Below are 24,784 nucleotides of genomic sequence, written 5' to 3' on the forward strand. Positions count from 1 at the left end.
TTGGTTGAGTCTTCCAGGGAATACAGATCTTGGGTTAAGGGTCAGACAAAGAACAACTCAGACGACCCTAGTGATGACAGAACAGTGATTTAGTTTTTACTAGAGCTCAGCTCTGAAGGCAGGACTTGTCAGCATGCATCCGGTAGTGAGGCCAGCCACAAGCAGCTCAGCTGCATAGTATCTCCCACAACCCGTGCACCCTTCCCCATAGGCTCATCGTCCGTGGAAGAGGCCAAGGGGGTCGGACAAAGTGTGAGCTGAGTGGGGCCAAGGGTGAGGAGCTTGGTGGTCTGATTGCCAGGTTCGGAAGCTGGTTGTAAGTGTGAGATGCCTGGTGAGGTGTTTTCCTTAGAAATAGGTTGAGAATCTTAGCCAGTGAGAGTGAGAGTGAGAGCAAGACAAGATCCAATTTTGATGTATCATGGACACCTGAGGTGTTCTGGTCACGTTAGAGTTAGGGTTAGTCAATGGTTAGTCACTTGAAGGAGGCCCAGGAAAGACTTTGGACACACTAGAGGATTATTATGTCTCCTGGGGGGCCTGGGAGCACCTCAGGATAACACCAAAGAGCTGGATGAAGTGGCTGAGCAGCAAGAGGTTGTTGCCCTCTCAGATTGGGTTTCCTGCCCAATCTACGTGAAGGGAGGGAGAGAGAATGGATGGATGGATGGATTCAAAAATCATATATTCTAAGATTAGTTAAGAACGACTCAGATTGAAGATACAAAATGGCAGTAATACCACAGTATGTTCCTACTAATGAGGAAATCTCACCTGTGCTGCCCACATGCATGCATACCATACAGTGCATACTGTATGCAACCATCAGTTCTTTCTGGCTAATTAGTGGAGGCTGCATCCCCCTATTTCTTTCTGTAATTACATCCCACGTAGGCTACCGTACGGTAGATTGAATTCTCCATACCACACTAAATGAGTTTGAAAAGCAGACAGAGAGGGAGGTAAGCCTCAGCAATCATTTCTATCCTTCTCTCGTCCCCGTCATCTCTCCGTCACAGTGTATGACAGGATGGGGTTCAGCAATGACAGCTTGATTAAACTTGACAAATCTATACACACCCAAACCCTCTACAACAGCATGGAGTTTTTTGAAATATTACTCATTTCTTTTCATTTACTTGAGAAAAAAATACTTTTTTGCATCTGGAATAACCATCACTTTATTTGGGCCTAATTATAAAAAACATTTGTGGTTGGTTAAATGTTATCTAGTGAGATGTTAATAAGATCTGCACAGGCAACAATGTTGCCAATGGAAAAGAGTCTCCCTCATGAGTAATCAATAAGCAACCCTGTCTATGTATTGATTTGTCTGAATTAACATTTGTGTTGCCTTGTTTCATCTCTAGACTCGGCTCTTCACTTTACCTCTGCTTCTTCCTGTGTCTTCTTTTTATTGTTCGATACTTCCATTGTATGTTTTGAAATATGACAGTATATAAGGTTCATTTCAACATCTCATTGTTTGAGGTCTACAAGCCTATGTTTAGCATATAAAAATAAAGAAAACAAATCTGAAGATCAACAAAATAGGAAAAAATATCATGATATTTGCCAGAAGGTAAACTGTGGGTAGATCCAAATGTTTCTAATTAAAAGGAAACATGTACTATGCACTACAACAAGTGTGACCAATATGTTGCCCACAGGCACAAAGTACCACCGTGGCCTTCATGAGCAGCTTGTGAATTTCTAATGCTATTGGTTAGGCTAAACAGGCAATGAAATTGGTTACATCGAGCACCCAAAAAAAATCATATCAGCCAGTTGGTTCGAGTAAGGGTTCATTTCTTGCAGCTTCATGTGCTTACGACAGCATATACGGCCGTGGCTCAGGCAGTCGTCCAGTAACCAAAAGGTCGACATTTGGAGTCCCACTCTGTCTGAGTCATGTGTTTCTGGTGTTTTTGGTTGTATTTTGCAGACTCATCTCTATCAACAGCTGCGGCTACATAACGGAGTTTACCACCTCTGGTGTGTGATTGTGTCAGTAAATGAGTTGTCAGTGTGAGTGCGTTGAGGACCTGAGGTAGGTAGTAAAGCACTATCTAAGTGCAATGTCCATATGATAACACCAGCTGGACAAGAGTGTAATCATAGATGCACACACAAACTATATGATGTATTGGTTTCTGTTTTAGCACTGGAAATATTTTGTTTTACAAATTTTGTACTACAAAAATGAATGACCAAAGAATAACTAAAAATATTATTAAAATTATTCATAACACACAAACTATTTCCTGTGTGTAATTGCTTCCAGTATATGATTAAGGAGTCAAGATTCAAGAGTACGGACAGTTCCAAATGTCATCTGTCAAGGGCTTATGCAGGCCGAGAACATTAAAAATGGTGTACAGTATATTGCTGTCAAGCAATGTGCTGTCACACGATACAGCCAGTTAGCAAGGCTTTGGACGCAATCATTTCCGACCCCTCCCCTAAATGAATCGAGCCTCGGCACACGCTTCACTTAAACATCTACTCCATTACATACACACTTTGAAATTCTGGCACTTCTCATCACATCAATAGCTGTTGTCTTTTGTGGTGGGGCGTGGATATAGATTTAGAGAACAAGTGTATTATGAAATAATTGATTGTAATTTACTCCATTAGTTTTTATTTAGATCATTCTAATCAATCAGTTTAAAAGAATAAAGGAAAACGGAAACAAGTAAGAGCTTGTTCGTAAAATTACAATTTAGCTAGATCTTGAAATATGTGGTCAAATTCCGTAAAGCATGATCAGTCAACTGGTTGGCATATCTGCCAACCGGAGATCCAGGTTCTGAGTCTGTAGTACAGCAATTCCTGTAAGGGTACTCGTGTATCCTCCCACATAACAGACACTTGCATGGTAGTTAAATTGAACACTCTAAGTCAGTGGTTCTTAACCTGGGTTCGATCGAACCCTTGCGGTTTGGTGTGTCGGTCTCAGGGGTTCAATGAAGCCTCCGCTGCGGCGATCAAGACACAAAACTCGTTGTGGCAATCCATGACGACACGTCCCGCTTGGCCATCCCTGCCTGCAGATGATGTTACATTGCTTGGCCGGTCAATGCTGTGGGTAATTTCTCATTGACATGAGAGTGGCACTTTCCAAGGTAAAGGCACGCATATCTGAAACTGGTCTCTTAAATGCAACAGCAGAGTTTTTTTTTTTTTTTTTTTGATTTGTTGCAAGTGCATATGCTGTCTTGGTTTTGTTCTTTAAACAAGGTGATGTTCATACACTACTCATTTTGTGCCCCCAGTATAATTTGAAAATAAAAGAAACCTTTTTTTTTTTTTTCACCAAGGAAGGGTTCAGTGAATACGCATATAAAGTTCTTGGGGTTCGGTATCTCCAACAGGGTTAAGAACCTCTGCTCGAGATTGTCTCTGGTGTGAATAGCTGTTCTGTGAGACTGTGGTGATTCAGGGCTATCCAAATAAACTTGACTTGTCCTACAGATGTGAATGATCATTTTGAATTGGATGGCCCTATCACCAATATACAGGAGATTGACTGAAAACACTACAATTCTGCAATTCATAGATTTTCGAAGTTGTTTTAACCAAAAGGATAAAATTGGTTAAGTGTAACCTTTTTTCTGGTAAATTTGAGAAGTACATTTTCAGAGTGAAATTGTCTGAAGCTGGGAATGTCTGGCAACGTCTGGCGACACTCGGGCAACCCTCGGCGGCCCATGAATTAAGCCTGACCAGATCAAGAAAGCCGATACACTCACCACCATTTGTCCTTCAATGATTTAGAGGTTCTTATCCAAAGTGTTTATACAGTACATGTGCCTTGGTTATATGGATATGTGGAGGTCATCTATGGGTTAACTACAGTGTGTGTGTACGTGTGTGTGTTTGTGTGTGCGTGAGCGCGCGCACGGGTGTATGCGTGTTGGTGAGTTGGGGATGGCTCCCGCAGTGCGATTACAGTGACCGCTGTGTTATTGCTCCTTAATTATCAATTACAGCAGCCCCCCCATCATCCTGAACAGAGTGGGGGTGTGGAGGCGTATGCGGAGGTGATAATGAATACAGAGCTGCCATTAGGATGGTAACCGGGCTCACCGACCGGAGCCGGGGATTCAGCGAGGAGGAGGAGGAAAGCTAGCTGGTACGTTAATGAAACAGGCTGCAGCTCAGACAAAAGAAAAGCCCCCACCCTTTCTTTTACATCTCATGCCCATTTTGATCATCTTTCATTTCATGTCATGTATTTTTCTTGCTCATTTTGCATCCTACGCCTGACACCAACCCAGCCACCCCAACCTCTATTGAATTCATGTTCACAAGCACATTCAAAAACACCAGGAATGGTGCGGCAGATCCTCAGTATTTATTTATCGGGATTATCTTTGAAGCTGTCTGCAATCCATTTGAAAGTATTCCTGTTTGTCATGCGTTTTCTGTGCTGTCTATCCAAAAATTTGCATGATATATCATGTGATGAGAATTTTCCACAATTAATAAAATGGGTCTTCATTTGAACCACACGCAAGTGCATCTCAACAAACAACATTGTAATATAAAATGGAAAACAAAAAACTCATGTCTTCTATTGTTTTATTAATCAAACATATGTAAATATATTTAGACTTTATTTATTTCAGTTGAATGATTTGGGATAGAGATAATGAAACAAAATTATTGTGTAAAAAAAAAAAAAAAGATTGTAAAGTATTTGCTAGCATTATTTTCATGCCTAGCGCAAATCTAGCACAAAGCGCAGTCAAAATGTGCATGGGAGGAGTTTTTTTTTCCTTTTGTCTTTTCACTTGCGCAGATAGAATAGGATGATTTGCGCCATTGTGGGATGGAACGTAACAGACTACCCTCCAATCGAAACACCCCATTCCCAATAAAATCTTGGTGGTCGAAGTGCACACAGTCATTGACGCTGTGGGAGCAGATATTAACTCGCTGGGGTCTATGTAAAAGGGGCAATAACATGTACCTGTCATATTTTTGAATGAATGATAATAGCATTCATCACACATATCCAGACAGCTAAGAACCAGTCTACCTGCGCCTCATTTAAAAAAAATCTGGTTACACCATTTGTGCCACAAGTTAGACATGCTTTTTGCACTTCTAAACTGTACTTTATCCTTCTGTTGCCAAATGACAAGATGTGCCAGTCGCCTGCGCTGGAATGCCCAGCGGTGCGTAGCGTATCTCCCGGAATCACAAACACGCTTAACTAAACTTTCCCCAGCACTAAAATGAAGATTGGCCTGTTTTTTACGCCAAGCACATAGGCGCCTGTCTATCTGCGGCAATAGGGCCCTGAGTCTGGTTTGGCAGCCTCCACAAAAAATCTGGAAGACTCTTTTTACTCACTGACAACCTCAACAAGGAAGAACGGCCTTATTATTATTATGCTATTGCTACACAAACTGGCTGCTCTCTGATTTCCATTTTCAAAACACATAATACCAAATAAGTGGAAGGGTGAAGTCAGTGTACCAAAGCCACTGTGCATTGAAACGCCAAGGTATATGTGCTGGGGTTATGTGCTGTCATTCCAAGCGCTTCAAAAACAGCTTATTAAATGTTAAACTACATTACCTTTCGAGTGAGGCGATGTTCCAAAGCAAAGGTGGCGGCAGAGGAGGAGGGCAAACAGCAGGAAAAGAAAACTTTATGATTCCAAGATAGCATTTCCTTCACTTCTGCCGTTGTAGTCATATCTCAGGCTTGTGTTTCTGAGTAGCGCAATATTGTTTGGCTCCTACTTCTCCTCAACGAGAAGCCATAACAAGCAGTACAATCTCTCGTTGTGTTTAATTCAATCGGAAATTTTGAGATTATATGCATTGTTTTGTTTTATTTCATTTTGTTTCCTTTGTATGCTAAGTAATTATCGTCATATGAATACTGTACAGGAGGGACCGTATCTCAAGGTTTCACTGTATTTGATAAATTAGAACAATAGATTTCTCCTTGGTTTTTGTAGTATTTTTTTACTGTGACGTCACAGATCTGTTTAACTGTTGAAAAGCAAAAATGGCAGAAGAAGAAGAGTACTAAGTGGTGTGCAGTAAGAAACACATGTCTTACTTTTGTCTTCCTGACACATCAGTGCCATCTGAAAGGGTATTCTTAACTTCTGGGGACATATCAAAACAGTCAAGGTCATGCTTGGAATCAAATAATGTGGATATGCTGCTTCCTTTGGAAAAAGAATGTTTAATGGATGATCAGAGATGTCAATGATATGCGGCTTCTGAAAGAGAATAAATAGAAACTCTTTCTTCTAATTATTTCCTTTAGTTTTTTTCAGTCATTGTTGATATATATGCCACAGATTATTTTTTCATAGAAACATTACCCAATATATCGTTATATAAATCGTGATATGCAGTTGCTTTATCGCAATATATTGCAAAACACTTTTAAGGCACAATACCCAGCACAAGTATTTGGTGTCACGTTCCAGGCCATCTGAACAACAGTAGATACAATCAGTACTGTTCTGGTATAGGGCCTATACCATCAAATTATTGAGTTTTTCAGCCGGATCCAGCCTGCAAGAAGATATAATGATGATTTTTTTGAACCGTCAAATAAATGTTCACAGACAAAACGTATTTCTTTTACAAGAAATGTCCAGATGAGCACTGCAACTTACAATAGAAGTGAGCAGCTGTCAAGATTGTACGAAATAGCTTGCTGATTGCCTCAGTCACAGAAAGTGGAACGCTACACTTGCACGCCTGTTAGCATTAGCATCTAGCTTTGTTGTGATGCTGCTCAGCACAGGTAAAATCCTTTGACCCCCGCAGAGATTCAAGGTGGGGAGGTGTCGCCATCTATTAAATTACCATTTGTAATTTAGCGTACAATCTTGTTAAAGCTTGCCAGCTCTTTGTAGACTTATTAAAATGCCGTGGACAAATAATTTGAATAATAATTAGCATTACTTATTCTAAGTTTTGGCACATAGAATAAGTTTTAATTGCTGATGCAGGTTTATTGATGTTTAAATTCCCTGAAAAATGTGTGTGCATGAGGGGTCCAATCACCGAAGACCTAAGTGTAAAATGCACGGATCACCACTGATAAATCAGAATTGAAGACATAAAGCATTTACAGCCAGATTGAATTGTAGTTAAAATGACTGATGTGCAAATGTCAAAGTCCAGTATTGCACGCTCAAATGAGTACACTATCATATTTACTTTAACTGGGATGATATCATTGTCAAAAGAACTATCAACGTGTCAAATATCAACTATCAACTATCAACACTGAGAAATGGACAGAAGCATTTTTTCCAATGTAAAAATTACTTGATTGTGTTCTTCTTGTTTTAACTTTTCATATCATTCTTTTTATTATTGTGTTAGAGGTGGCTAGCTGCATGAAGTGCATGTCAAACTATTCATGTTTGCTTTTGCGTTGGGTTCAATTTAAATATGTGTTAAGATTGAGGTGATTTGGAATGTGTGTTTTACTCTCCAATTTCAGCTGCATCCAATTTCAGGTTCTGGATTATCTGATATGAAATGCACGATTCAACCCAACACCCAGCAAGCATTGTAGTCGCTGAAGTAGGCATACAATTATTCCTACAGCGTCTATAAAGAGGTACCCCGTGACATTATTTCAACAGCACTCACATGTAGTAAATAGGATGATATTATATGGCTGACATGTCATTAGGGAAGTACAGTACAAGAAAACAGCATGGCAAGGGAGTGTTTTTTTCTTTTGTCCTCTCCCCGACATTTTTTTTTTTCATTATAAAATGAATCAGTTGGAAAAAAAAGCTAATTCATTATGCACAATACCATGTTATGAATGTAAGTCAAGACAGCCAGGAGGCAGTAAAAGGCTACATCTTTACTGTATGTTGAAAAGAGAAGAGGAAGCTTGACGAAACTGTTTATCACTACTGTGCATATGGGAATATATGGGGCATGTGACTGAGAGTCAGCTGCTTCATCACGTGTGCCTTCAACCTGACCGGCCGCATTGCCAAGCGGTGACAAGCTGCCACACCTGCCGTAAATCTGCTCCCCTGCTACAATGCAGAAGCAGATGGAAAGGTGGGTAAAACCTGACATAGTCTGGAGGCAGTGTCACATAGGATTTAGTGCATGGTAGATTCACAGTTTTAATCCCAAAAAGTCATAATATCAGAAAATAAATCTGCCTTAATATGAACCGAAGTGATTTTATTCCAACGTGCACAGTATATCTTCATCAGTTTGACAGTCAAAATAACAGTTCTTCTTTTCCCAAGTCAGCCACTCGAAGCGTATGGCCAGTCATTTCTATAATTACACACTTTGCTGAACCCATCTTTTCCCACAAGCTAGAGTACAGTAAATGTAGGTCATCTGGGAGGAAAAATGGCATAAGAGCTAATGTAATTACTCAATTTACATTCATTTGGCATTTCTCACATTGTATGATTTGACAATATCATAGTCTACATCATATTACTCTCATGAAACCTGTTGTTTTTCAATAATTAAAAGAAAGAGAAAATATCAAATGTGATTGTCTGCACAACCTCATAGAATAGTCGTCTGTTAATACAAGTAAGATATCTTAACAATCAATTCTTTATTCGTCGCGGTATGAGGAATCCACGGGTCATACATCTCATATACCTCTGATTTTTTTCAAGACTATGCACTTTATTTATTTCTGAATTTTTGCACTATTTATGCTGTTGCTTCAACCAACTTTTGAATCTTTTTTTTAATTTGAATCTACCATGCACACTTGCACATTATTGTAGGTATCTTGCTTATTATTGTAAGTATCTGTACATAATCGTTTACTTACAGTTCAAACCGGTGCTCTGTTACTTGTGAGTTGTTTATGTTTTTTTTTTTTATCATAACTTTGAACTTATTTTTACAACAGCAAAGTAAGAATGCCATTATACGGAGAAACTTGTTTCAACAATGTGCACATGACAATAAACACTAACTTGACTGGGCTAAATCCCCAGCTTGGAACTTGAAGCTAATTATATGTTGTATGTTGTATTTTTTGTACTGATTTGGCATACTCTACGAACAAACATAATTAAGTGCCTAATTTATGAGGAGCAACTTGGCGTCTGACTCACTACATCATGAGACCATGTGAGATTTGTATTTGCACAGTATGTTTGTACACTCTTAGCTAGCAAAACCCATTATAGTAACATTTTCCACTCTAACATTTGGAGAATGTTGATGGAGGGCTGAATTATTAGTTGGAATAGTACTGACCCAAGTTCTTGGGGCAGAATAATCCCCATGGGTACAGTCAAGGTTTGAGGAAGTCTACCCTCATTCCTAAATTAGCATAAAAGAGAAGTAAATATGGTTAACTGAATGTGTGGGGGACATCTATTATCTACAACTACATGCTATGCTAATAAAGAGTTAACACTACGTCATAGTCCGGAGTATCATTGTTATATTACGTACGGTAATAAAGATGAGTAAAAGATATAGCACACTCACCTATTTGGATCAGTACCTCATTATTTAAGATTAAAATTCATCCTTCTTTCTTTACTGAACAAGACTTCAATTGCTCAATTGACTGATTTTTTTTTATTATTATTTTTTTTTTAGGTGCGTTCAAGGTCCCTTCAGCAAATGTTTTTCTATGGAGATGGGGATTCATGCTGAAAGTCACGCCTGTCGGCTTCTGGCATAAGTTTTGAAACAGTTGAATGCAAAGAATGAGCATTGAGCAGGTACGCTGAAATGATCGAGTATGACTCGATCAGATGCAGAAAATTGCCATTCCTGGCAATATAATATGTAGTGTTTCTCAGAAGCTGACCCCTTAATGAAACTGACCAACAAAACCTTTTCCCTGTCAAGACAGACCCGCTAGCACGGGGGTCGGCCAACATCTTTTGGCAATATCCAAATTTTCTTGGAAGGACCGCCATGAAAATGGTGTGTCGAGTATATCTGCAACCAGATTCACCTCTTCTCCTCTTTCTGCCATCATGGATTAAAAAAAACAAAAAACAATTGGTCATGTCTCTGGAAGACTCCCAGAAGAGCTTATCCAATCAATGGACACATACAGTATGTGTGGATTTCTACAAAGGGCCATGCTAGCTTTCCCTAAAGTCGCTATAGCGAGATGATTGGTCTGAGCCCTACAAATTCGATGGCCTGTGTCCATTTACTTGCAGCAGATGGGCCTTCTCTTTTCATTCAGATGGCTCTGGTAGATTTCAAGGAATGTAACACCATGAATAGTTGAAATATGACTGGATGAAAAGTTATCCAAACATGGGAGCATCCATTTTTTAGAGACTTGAACCATGTTATTGTTTTGATTTCACACCCTAAACCACCCCTCAAAGTGTTATTTCCCTTCAGGGATGCATTTCTAATAATAGCATCGTCTAGCGTGGCTTGCTTATTCAGCGCTCTCAGCACTGGCCCCGCACAAGCTGATAAATATGACTTGCAAGATGCCTGATGACAATAGTAAGACCCTGTACCACTTGCGCAAGAGTAAGAGTACGCTTAGTGGTAGAGTGGTCGTCTCCCAGCCGAAAGGTCGTGGGTTCGATCCCCCGACCATCAAGACAATGTCTAAGTGTCCTTGAGCAAGACACTGAACCCCCAGTTGCTCCTGATGCTGCGTCATCAGTAGGTAAATGACTAGTTAGTGTAAAGCGCTTTGAGTACCTAAGGTAGAAAAGCGCTATATAAGTGAAAGTCCATTTACCATTCAGTAAGAGTACGCGACGACCTTATCCAATTCTTTAAGAGTTGAGGAGGAGATATTTTGCACCAAATTGTCAAATAAACAGTAATGTTTATTAGTTACAACATTTAGTGTAGAAAATGCAGAAGTGCCAAAAAGGTGTGTTTGGGAACAGCCAGCCAGACAGTCACTGTCAAGTAGTAAATAATTCATCCGCGGGTGAAACTGTTGTTAGGAATAATGGTTTCCCATGGGGCCAATTTGACAGAGGAACAACTCTCAGTCACTTGGCACTTTTGTTTTGCACTTTAATTGCATTCTAAAACACCTGTTTTCACCATACACTCGGCTGGGGTAGGCTCTAGCGACCTGCAACTCTCATGAAGATAAGCGGTCAAGGTAATTGAAAAGGGTGTTTCGTGGCCGGCCGGCATCATGAATGTGACGAGTCAGTCACATGAGGTGAGAGTTTTGGTTTCTGTAAACAAGATGTTTCATTTCTTGTTTAGAAATACTGTTAACATAAAAATCATATTGAATAAGAAATTAAATTGCCAATGTGCCAAATGTGATTTATCCACATTTAACTGTGGAAAGTGGAAAAAGAAACCATGATCAATGTCCTTTAAATGGAATAATTTTGCTTTGGAAGCGCTTCAAAAAAGTCAATATTATATGTTATGTAGACGAGGGACAATATCCATGCAATTTCTATAGCCGTTTATCCTCATTATGGTTGCTTTAGACCTGAAACGATGGCTTCTTTTTGTTTGCCTCATATTTGATTCATATTTGGCAGGGTTGTTACCCTTCTTTTTCTGTGGTGTGTCAAACTTAAATTAATTTTGTTTCACTTTACCTGGACTTCAAGGTTCTTTACATTCAACATTATTTAATTATAAGTATGCTGAACCCGAAACAGTATTACTCGTATTTTCTTGCCCATTGTAGCACATGAAGATTTTAGTCATGCCGGCATGAAAAGTACAATTTAAACATTATAATACATACCATCAGTCATTTTTAGGTAATCACTCTTATTTTCCGTTGTCGTCAAACGGCCTCAGATGCAACGCGTCACTACAATGTTGGTCTGCAATTGGTCGGCGTCTCGACTCCCTAAGATACTGGTCGAAGATATTGGTCAGCGTGACGTGGTCACGAAGATGCTGGTCTGCAATTGGTCGCTGCACGGGGTTGCAAAGATGGCTGCCTAAAGACTTGATCTGGTATGAGAGTGCTTTCAATAACGTATTTATTATGCATTTTAGTGCTTAATTCAAACTTGAATTGGTTATCCATGAGTCATTTTTAGGTAATCACTCTTATTTTCCGTTGTCGTCAAACGGCCTCAGATGCAACGCGTCACTACAATGTTGGTCTGCAATTGGTCGGCGTCTCGACTCCCTAAGATACTGGTCGAAGATATTGGTCAGCGTGACGTGGTCACGAAGATGCTGGTCTGCAATTGGTCGCTGCACGGGGTTGCAAAGATGGCTGCCTAAAGACTTGATCTGGTATGAGAGTGCTTTCAATAACGTATTTATTATGCATTTTAGTGCTTAATTCAAACTTGAATTGGTTATCCATGAGTCCCAAGATTACTAGTGATGTTAAAGAGAGAAGTAAGAAGATGATTTGTATAGAAATGAAGCTGAAGATAATCAAGAAATTCATAGAAAGCTAAGCTAGCCTAGGCTACCCTTACTAGGGAATATGGCCCTAACAAGCATCACTCAAAGGTAAATAAATCCTTTATATTGGTACACCCAGTCTAGGGGAACTGGGACATAACATGTGTGTGTACTCCCCCCATCCTCTCTCCACCAGAAAAGGCCCATGACACTAACGACTACTGAACAAAAAAAGGCAGGCAATCTTTATTTTCTTCAGAGGGAGCACATGTGCCAAATTAACAAAAAGAGATCCTCCAAAGTAGCCCTACCTCAGTAGCCGAACAAAAAGGAAACAAATGACAATTGGCTCAAATACCTACCTAATGCAAAAACAGGAGAAAAATGGTTAAACAAAAATGCCATCTCCCTCCTACTTCTGCTCTAGCTATTTACAAGGATTTTTTAATGTGAACAAACGCAGACAAGTCAAACACTAATCCACACTACTATCAAAGTCTCTGAGAACTGACGTTTCCTGGTTGTGGGATGGGCGGAGAGAGCCTGTTTAAATAGAATAGGGCGGCAATCAGGAGAGACAGCCAATGAGAGGACACCACCTGCACACAATTGATTCATTCCAACCAAAAGGCCCACACACAAACCAAGGAGAGAACACAGATGAACACATACACAAAAACAACATATGACCCACAGTCATAACAATATGTTTTTTATTTATAATGTTATTTAATTGTATGCATGTATATTAAATTTAAGTACCACTTACTATATTATTATGATACCAATTTTTTAATATGTACTGTATATACAATTTTTATGTTTTTACCTGGGGTTTTACACGCATTAGCGAATTAACATAGGTTTGGATTGCCCGTTGCGATCCCATCCGCGGAACGGAGTGATCTCGTAAACTGGGGGCCCGCTGTACATCAAGACTTAAAAATGACCCGATTTTTGGATTGTTTTGCACAAAGCACAGCCCAAAACCACAACCTCAAAATTCTGTTTGATTTGCATACAGCAAACAGAATGTTGGGTCGAATTGACTATTGCATCGTTCTTTTGACTCTGCTATTTTCAGTCAATGATCCAAGGTTTCTCATAATATACAGTCAATTTTTTTGCTAATGCTTTAAATTAATTTTGGCTTTTATAGAGGGATGACTCGTTTTTCATTGTTTTGAATTCCTATAAGTATTTTGGTGATTTTTAATTGATATTATTTGTCCAAACAAAATGGATGGATGGATGGATGGATGAATTTCAGTGGGAGTCCATTTGTGTGCTACGAATAGCAGGGATCAGTTGTACAGAAAATAACCAAGCTGTTTAAATGGACCATATAGATGAGTCCATCATCGGATCGGATCAGTGATTTTTATTAATTGTGATTTTAAACTTGATGATTGGTGATGGGCTTCAAAATAATGAAAAGCCTAGTTGAAATCTATTTTGTTGTTTTTGTTTGACCATTTAGGAAGAGATTTCAGTTACTGCTGACATTTATGTACTAGCACCACATAGACACCAAATTTTCAGGTTTGTTGTGGGTGGTGAAGGGTGGAGGGGGAGGTGTCACAATGACAGACCACACAGAGGACGCCGGTTGCTGCTCATGTCCCGGCAGACACCACCCAGAACCCCTGCCAAGGCCGACAGGCAGACAGATTGGGCAGCCAGGGTGAGGGGGGTGTACGGGAATGGGGGTGGCAGCGGTGTGTAGAAAGCTGCTTGTGTTGTCATCTCGCCAGCCTCCAGCAGATGTGCAGCATGAGGAAGAGGCCCTCTCTCCTTGTCCTCATCTGTCTGCATCTCCACTGACTTCATCGCCCCATCCCTCCCCTCTACAGATTGATTAGCTGTTCACATGTCCTCTGCCAATCACCTCCTTATGCATCATGGCATCAATTCCTTTTTATCCACGCCTCCTCTGGATCCCCTCCTCCACCCCTCTCACATGGGCAGACAAAAATACCCCCTCCTCCCTCCTCTTTATCTGAGAAAATAGATGCTCACGCTTGCCAAAGTGCCTGCGGAAAGCCTGGACGGGGCTTTCACTAAGCTCACTGCACAGCAATAGGCAGACAGAGGGAACGGGGTGGGGGTGGGGGGGCAAATACAGTCTTGTCTTGTTTCAGGAAATTGCTTTTTAAAGGGCAGCAGGTCTTTTTTTTTTTCAACCAGGCAAAAGGGTGAGAAACCTTGACTTACACACTTGGTTATTTGGGAATATTTGACTGTTAATGTGTGCGTGCGTGTTATTGGTTCCATCTTTCAAGTTGTTGAAGATCTAGTTTAAAAATAAGATAAAATCTCCAGACATTCTTCACACTTTGTTTTGTATCTATTCATCGTAAGCCCTAAAGTTATGAAGCTAATATTTTGCACGTCGCAGAATCTTTTTGTTTTTGTCGTAATTGTGCAGTTGTTTATCCCCACTGCCGTTACTGTTACGGTATTTGTGACTTGATGCCTGCAAGGCAAGGAGACAAAAAACACAAAGAAAAAGACAAAAGAACAACAAATTAGCATGCAAGCTATTTGCTAGGGAAACCCATTATTGCTTTGCCTATATGGATGTTGAATAAAGCCATAATACCCCTAATGTCAGTTATTTGTAACGCTGTCTTTGTTGGCAATGAATCGGATGTTTCTGGCGGCTCGCCAGCCTCGCCATCGTCACACTATCCATCACTTGCACGCGTGCCAGGAAGCACACATGATCTTGCGTTCTGGCACAGGCCAGGTCGACTGGAATCACACTGGGTCTGAAGTGTGTGTGGACCTGAGAGTGACAGCACTTTGTTCTCCCTCTGAAAACTGCAGTGGTTGTTGGTTTTAGCACACCAGAATTGCAAACAAACCACCGAAATTTCAATTTTCACAGATTTGGTTGTGAATGGCAAAGTTAACTAAAAGCCTTGTAAGTGCAAAGTGCAAGTGTGACTGCCCTCACTGCAGCAATTACATAGCTGCCATGAGTAGAATGAGACAAAGTTTTTGCCTTTCATTTTTTTATTTATTTGTACATATACTTTGTGTTACATATCACCCAAAGCACAGGTGTCAAGCTTCGTTACTCCAGGGTTGGAGTACATTGTGTTTTCCAGGTTCTTCACTCCAGAACACCTCATTCAAATGATTAGCTCATCAGCAAGCTCTGCAGGAGCTTGAAAATTATTCTAATCATTTGAACCAGGTGTGCTTTGGGGGGAAACATCAAAAAGGTGCAGGATACCGGCCTTCGAGTACTGGACTCTGACCTTAATGACATAAATCACAGGTGTCAGACTCAAGGCCCGGGAGCCAGATATGGCCTGCCATATCATTTTATGTGACCCGCAAAATGCTGTTTTGACTTCAGTTTTTTGGCTAAAATTCCAAACTTGCAAGTAGTCTTCAATGTTTACATATTTGGGTGAATAAAAAACAGCATTTTTTGTTCACAATCTCCGTTTTGAAAGGTTTTTACTGGCCTCTGTTTTCAAAACAAGGTAAATGTGTGTCATACTGGACCTCTGACAAACTATAAAAATAATGTGTCCCACAATAATGATGAGTTTGACACCCCTGACCTAAAGGGTACCAAACAAATTAATCTACTATTTTCAACAAGTGATAAGACTTTCGCCTCTTCAAATAGAGCCATTCAAGTCGTTCACTAAAAAGAGTTGTTCAAAAGACTGGCTCTTTCAGGTGCCTTTTTTTAAAACCTGCGATTTATGAAATACATCTTTTTTTTTTTATCTAAAATGTATGTCTGTATGTTGTTTAATAATATGTGGGCTGAACTTATGTCATATTTAGTGCATTAGTAATGTTGGTAATTGTGCCAAACATTACTTCATTTTAAAATAAGGAAAAATCTGAAAATAACTTTAATATATATTTTTTGAACATGAAAAAAATACAAAACACCTTACAAGCATTGTCCAGCTCATAGGATAATATGAATTCTGCAATTGAAATATTTTGATGAAAGCTATCACAACTATCAAATCTACCCTATAGTCATTCACTTCTACTTGTTTGCCAGTTTGAGATGCCAACAGTTTCTGGATGGATAATAATTTGGTGACCAGGCACACAGGTCCACTGAACAAATTGTTTTATTGAGGTAAGAGTCTAAAAAAGATGTATTTTGAAACTCAGGTTACAAACTGATACAATATGGGAAAAAAGTTAGTCCACAAGCTGCCAAAATTGAGTGAAAAAACAAATGTGTCTGGAAAGCTTCTCCGAAAAGCTGCAGAGACAAAATTTAAGACAGCAGAGAAAGAAAGAAAAAGAAAGTGAGAGAACACAAATTGAGACAAGTTTTGTATAGTTCTGCTTCAGTTTGATTGTTCCGGTTTAGTGTTTGTTGACTTTGATGCGTGTAACTTGTGCTGAGCTGCAAACAAGGCAATAAAGCTGCAAATAAACACCCAGCATTAAAAGCAAATCTATGTAATGTAGTGTTTTTTGAAAGACCCAAAAAGATGACCACAAGATAGGTCCAGATCATTGAAAAGAAGTAAAGGGCTCCCACTAATTACACCCACTACATTGAGTTGTTTATATTTTTTTTGTAGACATGCAATATAGCGAGACTTATTGCAGTCGCTTTGGGTGAGAAATAATTGTCACTCATTTAAAAGTAAAACCTTTGTTCCAAATATTGTATTTAATATATAAAATATTGTGTAAAGTCCTAAGTGTACAATTACTGTGTGCAATCAAACCTCGTAACAAGGCGTTAATGTGAATGGTTGGCAACACAGTATGTTTTCTATGACTGACTGGCAACTAACCTAGATCCAGTTTGAAAAAAGATGCACGACCATACTGTATAATCAACTTCCAGTTTTGCGACATATCCCGCATTGAAAGTTACACTAATTGATTTCAAACAGACTCTGCGGTGAAAGCAACAAAGGAAACTATTGTGTCAAACCACAGTGTGAATAAGGTTCAAACTAACTTTTAACTGCCTCGGCCCTCTGAATGGATCATTTATGCGAGCAGTGAGCCTACTGGCATTGTTCACATTTTTGGCACTGATGCTTGGTCCACAGCATTCAAAACGGTTTGCTAAAACCATTTTACTATCCGACAATTCAGCAATCATGTTGGCATTTTTAAGACCTTTTTCTTTTGGGTTGGCTTTGTCTGAGGAATAAATAAGAAGCAGCTCTTGAGCTGGCAATGGGGAAGATAGCTTGCAGTAAAATGGACATGTCTAGAAAAGGAGCAAGTGCATGTGCTCATAACGTGTTTATAAGTGTTATTTAGCGTTTCAGCGTCCACTTTACTTAACCCTGGCCACGTAGCCTTGGTGTCTGAGCCTTAAATGCCAGCAGCAACAGTATCCGGTGTCAAAACGCAGCCCAATTCCGACTCATGATCTGCTGCTGTATGTTTTCCTCCACCGATTTTCTTCCATCCACAAAGATTACATGACTTCATACATGGTAAAACCATAAAGTAATATAGCATGGAGGAACACAGCACACAGAACAGCGAGGCATTAACATTAATTACAAAATTAGTATTGTTTGCCACTGTCATCTCTAAAATCTCACTTCCTCACAAGTGGTGCAATTTTGCCGGGCAATATGGCAGCGTGACCCTTGTGCAGCATTTTGACCATTTTGGGGTTATTTTCTTCCACATCATTCTCACAGTATTTTAGCCAATGGATGGTAGTGTGATAACCTAGTGGTCAAGCCATGTTGAAATTTTACCTGTTGTCACCAAATGGATGAGATTTCAGCTCCGTAGTGTCCTCTTTCCGTTGTTCTGAAATGCCTTTGTTATAATGATCAAATGATTGGAAAAAATACTGCTCAAGGGTTTATGACAAACAGAGACATGTAATCGGATATTCTTCAAATCAAAACCAGCATATTTCTAAATGTGGATAAAAGTCCAGTATGTATATCGTATTCGTCCGTTCATTGTTAACATACATCAAATCGAACCTGGTGTCATTTAAATAAAATTACACACCTGTGACGGCGGGAGGAGAGAGGACCCAAGCGCACGCACAACTGGTAAGGGCAAATGCAGAAAGTTTATTAAACAGAATGTGCAGGTGGTTTGTGGAAGCCGACGAGAGCGTGGCGAAGAAGTCTAGGGGGTCTCGGAGTCAGGAGAGCGGGGCTTGGCTGGGAGCCGGGCTGAGGGAGCGGGACAGGAGGAGGGCTCGGGCAGACAGATTAAGACGGCAGGCTAGCGGGCGGTCAGAGGCAGACAGGGTCGAAATACCAATACTTCGGTCAATTCGGCGGGCAGTCGGGTGGTCAGGAACAAACAGGGTCAGGCAACGGGCAGGCTGGCAGGAGGAGTCGCTGGAAAGCTCGGCGTGATGCATAGAGACAATCTGGCAGGTTGTGGATGGAAGTGAGCGGGCTTTATACTAGGCGGGTGAGTGGCAGCAGGTGTTAGTGTTTGGGCTGATTAGCAGGAGGGCTGAGCAGGTGAGGCTGGGAGTGAGGTGGCTGAACTGGTGAACTGTGACAACACCTCTCTGTGCTCAAAATAAATACATAAATAAACAGTCACTTCAAATCAAAACTATAGCCAAAACATAGAATATTGAATACGGACTTATCGGTGTAGGTCCGCGGGGTGTCACTCTAAATCAGTTAACCAACACTGATTGCGGACCATGCTGCATTCATAGAATTAGCATTTGTAAATGGCTGGGGTGAAGGAAAAGTGAGCACTGTCCAACTGATTGTAATATTTTTTGTTGATGCTTTTTGCATTATCAACTTGCATTTTTGCACTCAACAATCTCTCCCGCAAGTCAAATATACATTTGAAACAAATCCCTGTCTAATTTTAGCCAGGCAGATAATGTGGAGAAAAAAAAATACAAGCAAACAAACTCAACCAAAAAAGGAAAAACAAAACAAGTGCTCTCATGTCTTGGCCTCACAACATCATTCATTTTAGTAATTAATAAATATATGTCCCATTTGAACTGTGCTGTCAGAAGATCATAAGCTTCATTCAATCAGTTATTTAAGCAATACCATCCATCTGTCTTATCATTCGTTAGGTTTTTTTTTTTTTTCATGGGTGAGTGAGAGGTGAGTTACACCTTTAACTGGTAGCCAGTCAATCGCAGAGCACATAGACAAACAATCATTCACACTCCCGCTCGACAACATGGGTAATTTAGTGTGTCTAATTTACCCAGTGCTTCTCAAATATACTATGCCAAGCCCCCCGTAGGAAAGAGAAAACTTTTTGCGCCCCCCTCCTCTCGATGCACTGACTATAAATAAGAATATTATCTAAAAAAATTGTACAAGTATACCTAAACCAACATCCTTTTAAACTTTAAACAAAAGAAAAAAGCGATATAAATCAAATTTCACCAACTGTTAACGGGTTACAGCTTAGTCTAAAACTGAAAAAAATAACCAAGTGCCTGAAAAAAAAAGAAAAGAAAATTCTTATCTTATTACAATTACACTTCACATTACAAAAACAAAGCCTTTTCTCTGGGGTCATCCATCACTGGATTACAGGCGTATTTTTGGAACATGCAAAGAAGGCACATGCAAACTGCACGCAGAAAAGTAGATAAGCTACTCACCCCTCCCAAAATTTGCCACTCTGTAAAAGTCATATGTTGTTCATCAGAAACAACAGTTCAAACGAGCAAAGATTTTTGTCGACGTGGCCTTTGAAATTTGAAGTGCCATGTAATATTGTAACATAATCCAAACAAAGTCGAACTCTAACATGATTAAAAAATAAAAATGCAGTTTGTGCGCACGTAAAAATAGACTCACGCTTCAACTCAGTAGCTGCAGGACCAAAACAAGACAACCCAGCAGATTTAACACAGCATGAAAGTCAGTTCATCCTAGGCTTCAATTCTGCCCGTTCCCCAAAGGAAATTAACCGGCAGATTCTTCCTGACAGACAGCTGTTCCTCCCGCAGTGGGATTTTTTCATAACCTGCTTCTCTCTGAGACACACACACACACACACCACTACTACCACTACCTCCCAAGAGAATAAATTCGCAATCAACCGGGCTTATAAATAGCCATGGCACACTTCAATGCTGCTGAGCCCCCTTTGCTCTTTCCAAAAAGCTGCTGATATGCTCCCCAACCCACAATCAAAGTGTCCCATACGCTTCCTCCGTGCTACCTTTTTCTCTTACTGACGTTGTAACCGTATTTCAGTAAACACATTAACATCTTCTAATTAGATGTAATTTGTCCTTCACATAGCTCTGCATTAGTCTTAATATAGCTTCCAGGCAATTAGGCTTCTGGAGCACCAGCCAGATTAGCCATTCCTTAATTCGGACTCGCTGCGCTCTGAGCCTCAGCGAGGGCCGCGAACCACTCAGTGAGTCCCTGCTAGTTATTGGCAGCCTGGGCTAATTACCTCATTAGTCCGTAAGATTAACGAGAAATGTTATTTACTATATTGGGCAAGAAGCAGCTCCTATTTTGGAGCATGATTGCAAAATCGTATCAATGCCATACTTATGCACATCGTATACATTATACACATATAATAAATAAATCATATATAATATAATAAATAATACAGGAATTCCTATTGAAATCAATAATAATAATAATAATAAACTGTTATTGTAAATGCTTTTTTGTATGACAGGAATGTAAAAGCAAAAAAAGCTGCACAATGAAACGGTTCTGCACTCAATGCTACAAGGTCAAGAGAAAAACCTACACATTCTGGCCGCAACACTGTCAACAATCTAAAGAGATCTAATAAAAGAGATAATGCAGTATTGCTCAATGAGACGGCAGAAAGAAAACTCACACAATTATTGCAATGCATCGTACTGCGAGCTGTTTCGAACACATAGATTGCCTTTTACATACCTTAACAAGATACTAAAATGTCAAAATGCTCTCGGCGAGTAATTTTGTGTAAGAATGTGTGTAATATCCAATTAGTTGTCTTCTTTGTGTGTGCAGTCTGTTTATGCAAAGCTGAAAAAAAAAAACGTTTGATAACCAAAAGTTCTAACTCTAAATAATCCAAAATAAAGGACAAAATCAGATATCAATGAAACCTGTCCGTCTCTGGCATACAGAAATGCAATATGTTAAACCTGGAAAACTCACTCCCTCACAGAGTTACTTATTAAGTACTTCAATATTGAGATTCATTCTTGAAACATGAAGTGCATATATTCTCAAAAGTAATGATGGCCTCTGGTCAAAAGTGCAGGCAAACAAAAAAAGATACTGTATAAATGGAGCATTACAATTGATTATGCATGAATTTGATGTGTTTGTCAATTTGATCATAAAAATTCTGCAGTGACTTGTTTTCATTTTCAGTGAGGAAAATGTGAAATATTTTACAGGATTTTAATATCATAAGCACGTGGGCGAATAAAACCCCAAATGACAGCAAACGAAAGCGCGTTTCCATTCAGTAGTTCCTGTTTTTTCTGATTAATCCATTTGTTTGTCAACAAATACAGACCTGGGACAGTCAGTTACAATCAGTTGTTGTTGAGTTTCCAGTTGAGTCACCAGACACAGAGTAAACAAGGTAAAACACTGAAGAATAACAAAATGTAGAAAGTCACATTGTTACATTTTATATACATTATTATAGCTATTGAAGATGCGTACATTTCCTCATAATGTGTATTACACAGGTCGTAAATACATGCATATAAAAACCACAAACTACTAAAAAGAGCCAAAGAAATGGAGTACTTTTTCCCCTTATACAAAAGTCCACTTGTAAATCATACGTGATATAGAGACGTTTTTTTAAGATTATTATTTCGTACCAAAGGGGCTCTTTATGGTTATCATTCTTAATAGTTTTACACAACCAGAAATTGTCTGCAGGTGCTTTTGTCAGCAGGTAGGCGTGTGTGCGAGTCTGTGTGTGCGTATGTGTGTGGTTACTGCGGTGGTACCAGACCCCTGACCTTTCCATGTCCTGATAGTGTCTCAAGGGAGAGGGAGGGAGGGAGGAATGAGGGAAAGGGGGGGAGTGGGTGGGAGTGGGGGAGGAGGAGCTGAAGGCCTTTGTCTTTGTGCTGGAGGCCTTAATATGACTGCAGCCTGCATGTTCATGAAGCAAACCAGCTGTTTTTGTCACACCTGCAACCTCACATAAATATGATGTACCTAAGAAAAAAAAACTACAATTTGGATAATAATTTCACGTGATTTTGTAAAAGAATATTTTGGTCCATGTGTTGTGCTCGCTGTTAACGCAAACAAGGGAAACGCGTATCTTTTCGAGGAGATGGCAAATTCAATTGTCTGGGGCAAAGGCGAGTGTAAACTGCACGCCTCGCAGACAATAAGTGCGAGTGTTACCAGCAGGCTGCGCGACGTGTTAATGGAGAAGCTGCACGTAGCCTTCGCCCTCCTTCCCCCACCTGCTCGGTTCCCCCCATCTCACATCCACCATTTGCTCATCCATCACCATCGCCTCTCGTCTGCTTCTTCCATCACTCCACCCAGCCAATTTAGTCCTCAAGCATCTTTCTCTCCTCTGCAGCGTAGCAGGCTTTTGTCCTCCACCCTAACCTGTCCCTCACCCGCCCCCGGTACTGAATGACAGCTGTATTTTTGTCTTTGTGTATATGAGTGCGTGTTTACAGCCGGGCTTCATAAGGTGTTTTTTTTTTTTTTTTTAATGCATGTAAAGGTGAGCATGCATGTATTCATGTCTGGGTGTGTGTGGCTGAGGATCCCGAGTCTTTGTCTGAGATTAAAACTAATGACGGGAGGGGGGAGAAAAAAAAACACATACACACAGACAAACTACACCCAGGCTTTGCCATCTGTCTCACCCTAAACCTGATACTCCTGAACTGACTCTTTCTTGTTTCCCAGGCCTACCGCGACCCACACACAAACATACTCACCCAAACAAGCAGTTTCAGGAGGTGGTGTGTCAGCCACGGGAGTCAAAACCACAAAAAAAGAGCATTGCAAGTGCCTGCAGGTGGGGTACAGAACTTTTGTCCGAACTTATCATGCTCGCAACATTTCAAACGTATCGACCGACATCGCAAGCACCATACACACACCGTAACATCCATACACACATATTACCCACAGTGCAGCCCCTCGCCCCACCCCACATGGTCCCTAGGCTCTCTTTGCCACTCATTAACCTTGTCACGTTTATGCTATGAATTAAATGATACCAGTGATGCATCCCCACGCACCAGGAGCACACCGTCTGAGAAAGCCCTTCTGCCAACCCCCCTGCTCACCGCTACTCACCCCCTCCTTGGTAGCTGCGGGGACTGCCTCGGGCGCCACCGCGCACTGTCATTATTACAAGCTTGGTGGTCGCTTTCTGCAGCACTCCTGTTAAAGTGTGTTAACGGTGTACCTTCTTCACTCTGCATATCTTTTTGGTTTTGAAAATTCCACACGAAACATCAAAGGTTAGGGAGCGCACTGGATGAGTGTCGTGTTTACACATTTATATGTAGGTATGAAGTGATTCATTTTCTTTTAAGAAACACCAATTGAAATGACGTCAGGGTAAAAGATGTCAAAATGTCCAATGATATCATATTTATAATTGGTAAGTCTTAATCTAGGGAGAAATAGCTCATGCATGATCATTTTTCCTCACATTAGAGGCAAACCTCATTTCACATCCTGGATGCTCCTCTTGTATGAATAAGGCATATATCATGATGGCCAATGAATGGGAGTTTGTCATTTACTGCTCATTTATTTGTTGTTATGTACAGTATATGCGGCCTGTATATGCAATTTACATTCATTGCTGCCTACCATCGACAAGCAGGTGGTTGTCACTCTCCAGCACACAGGTGTCAAACTCAAGGGCCAGGGGCCTGATCTGACCCGCCACATCATTTTATGTGTCCAGAGAAATGCTGATTTCACTTCAAATTTCTGGTTAAAATATTCAATTTGCATCATGTCTTGAACTTTTACAAATTTGGGGGGGGGGGGGGGGGGGGGGACAAAAACAATTTTTGTGACCAATTTAAAAAAACAAAAAAAAAATTAAAAAAAGACTACATGGTTTAAAAAAAAGGCCTTATGACATAACATGATCATGAAAACAAGAACAAAAAAACTGTCTTTCTTCTGGTCTTTTAAAAAAAAAAAAACCTTGCCATTCATCACAGGTGTCAAACTCAAGGGCCAGGGAGCCAGATCCGACCCACCACATCATTTTATGCGGCTTTGATTTCAAGTTACCAAATTTGCAAGATGTCTTCAACTATTAAAATTTGAGGGGGAAAAAAACCAAACATTTTTTTTCTTTCCTCCCAAGTTCTCTTTTGAGCTGTTTTTACCAGTCTCTCATTTCCAAACTAGCCAGGTGTAACCCTAACCTAACTATAACTCCAATGTGGCCCACGATAAAAATGCGGTTGACACCCCTGCTGTAGCAGGAGAGAAATTGAGGCCATCAACATT

The 24,784-nt window shown here is 40.2% G+C and overlaps 1 long non-coding RNA gene across 1 annotated transcript in view; it reads left to right on the forward strand.

Annotated features, from left to right (window-relative positions):
• Positions 1–3,940: 3,940 nt before the first annotated feature.
• The window catches only part of LOC148420828 (uncharacterized), a 28,864-nt gene continuing 8,020 nt past the window's right edge, over positions 3,941–24,784 (forward strand). The window contains exons 1-4 of the long non-coding RNA XR_015866060.1: positions 3,941–4,138; positions 9,609–9,733; positions 11,778–11,939; positions 12,066–12,227. This is a non-coding gene — a long non-coding RNA (uncharacterized LOC148420828). The remainder of the gene's footprint in view (positions 4,139–9,608; positions 9,734–11,777; positions 11,940–12,065; positions 12,228–24,784) is intronic.

The sequence above is a fragment of the Hippichthys cyanospilos genome, chromosome 7 (assembly GCF_059441005.1).
Source record: "Hippichthys cyanospilos isolate Australia breed blue-spotted pipefish chromosome 7, RoL_Hcya_1.0, whole genome shotgun sequence".
In the NCBI taxonomy this organism is placed as follows: domain Eukaryota; kingdom Metazoa; phylum Chordata; class Actinopteri; order Syngnathiformes; family Syngnathidae; genus Hippichthys; species Hippichthys cyanospilos.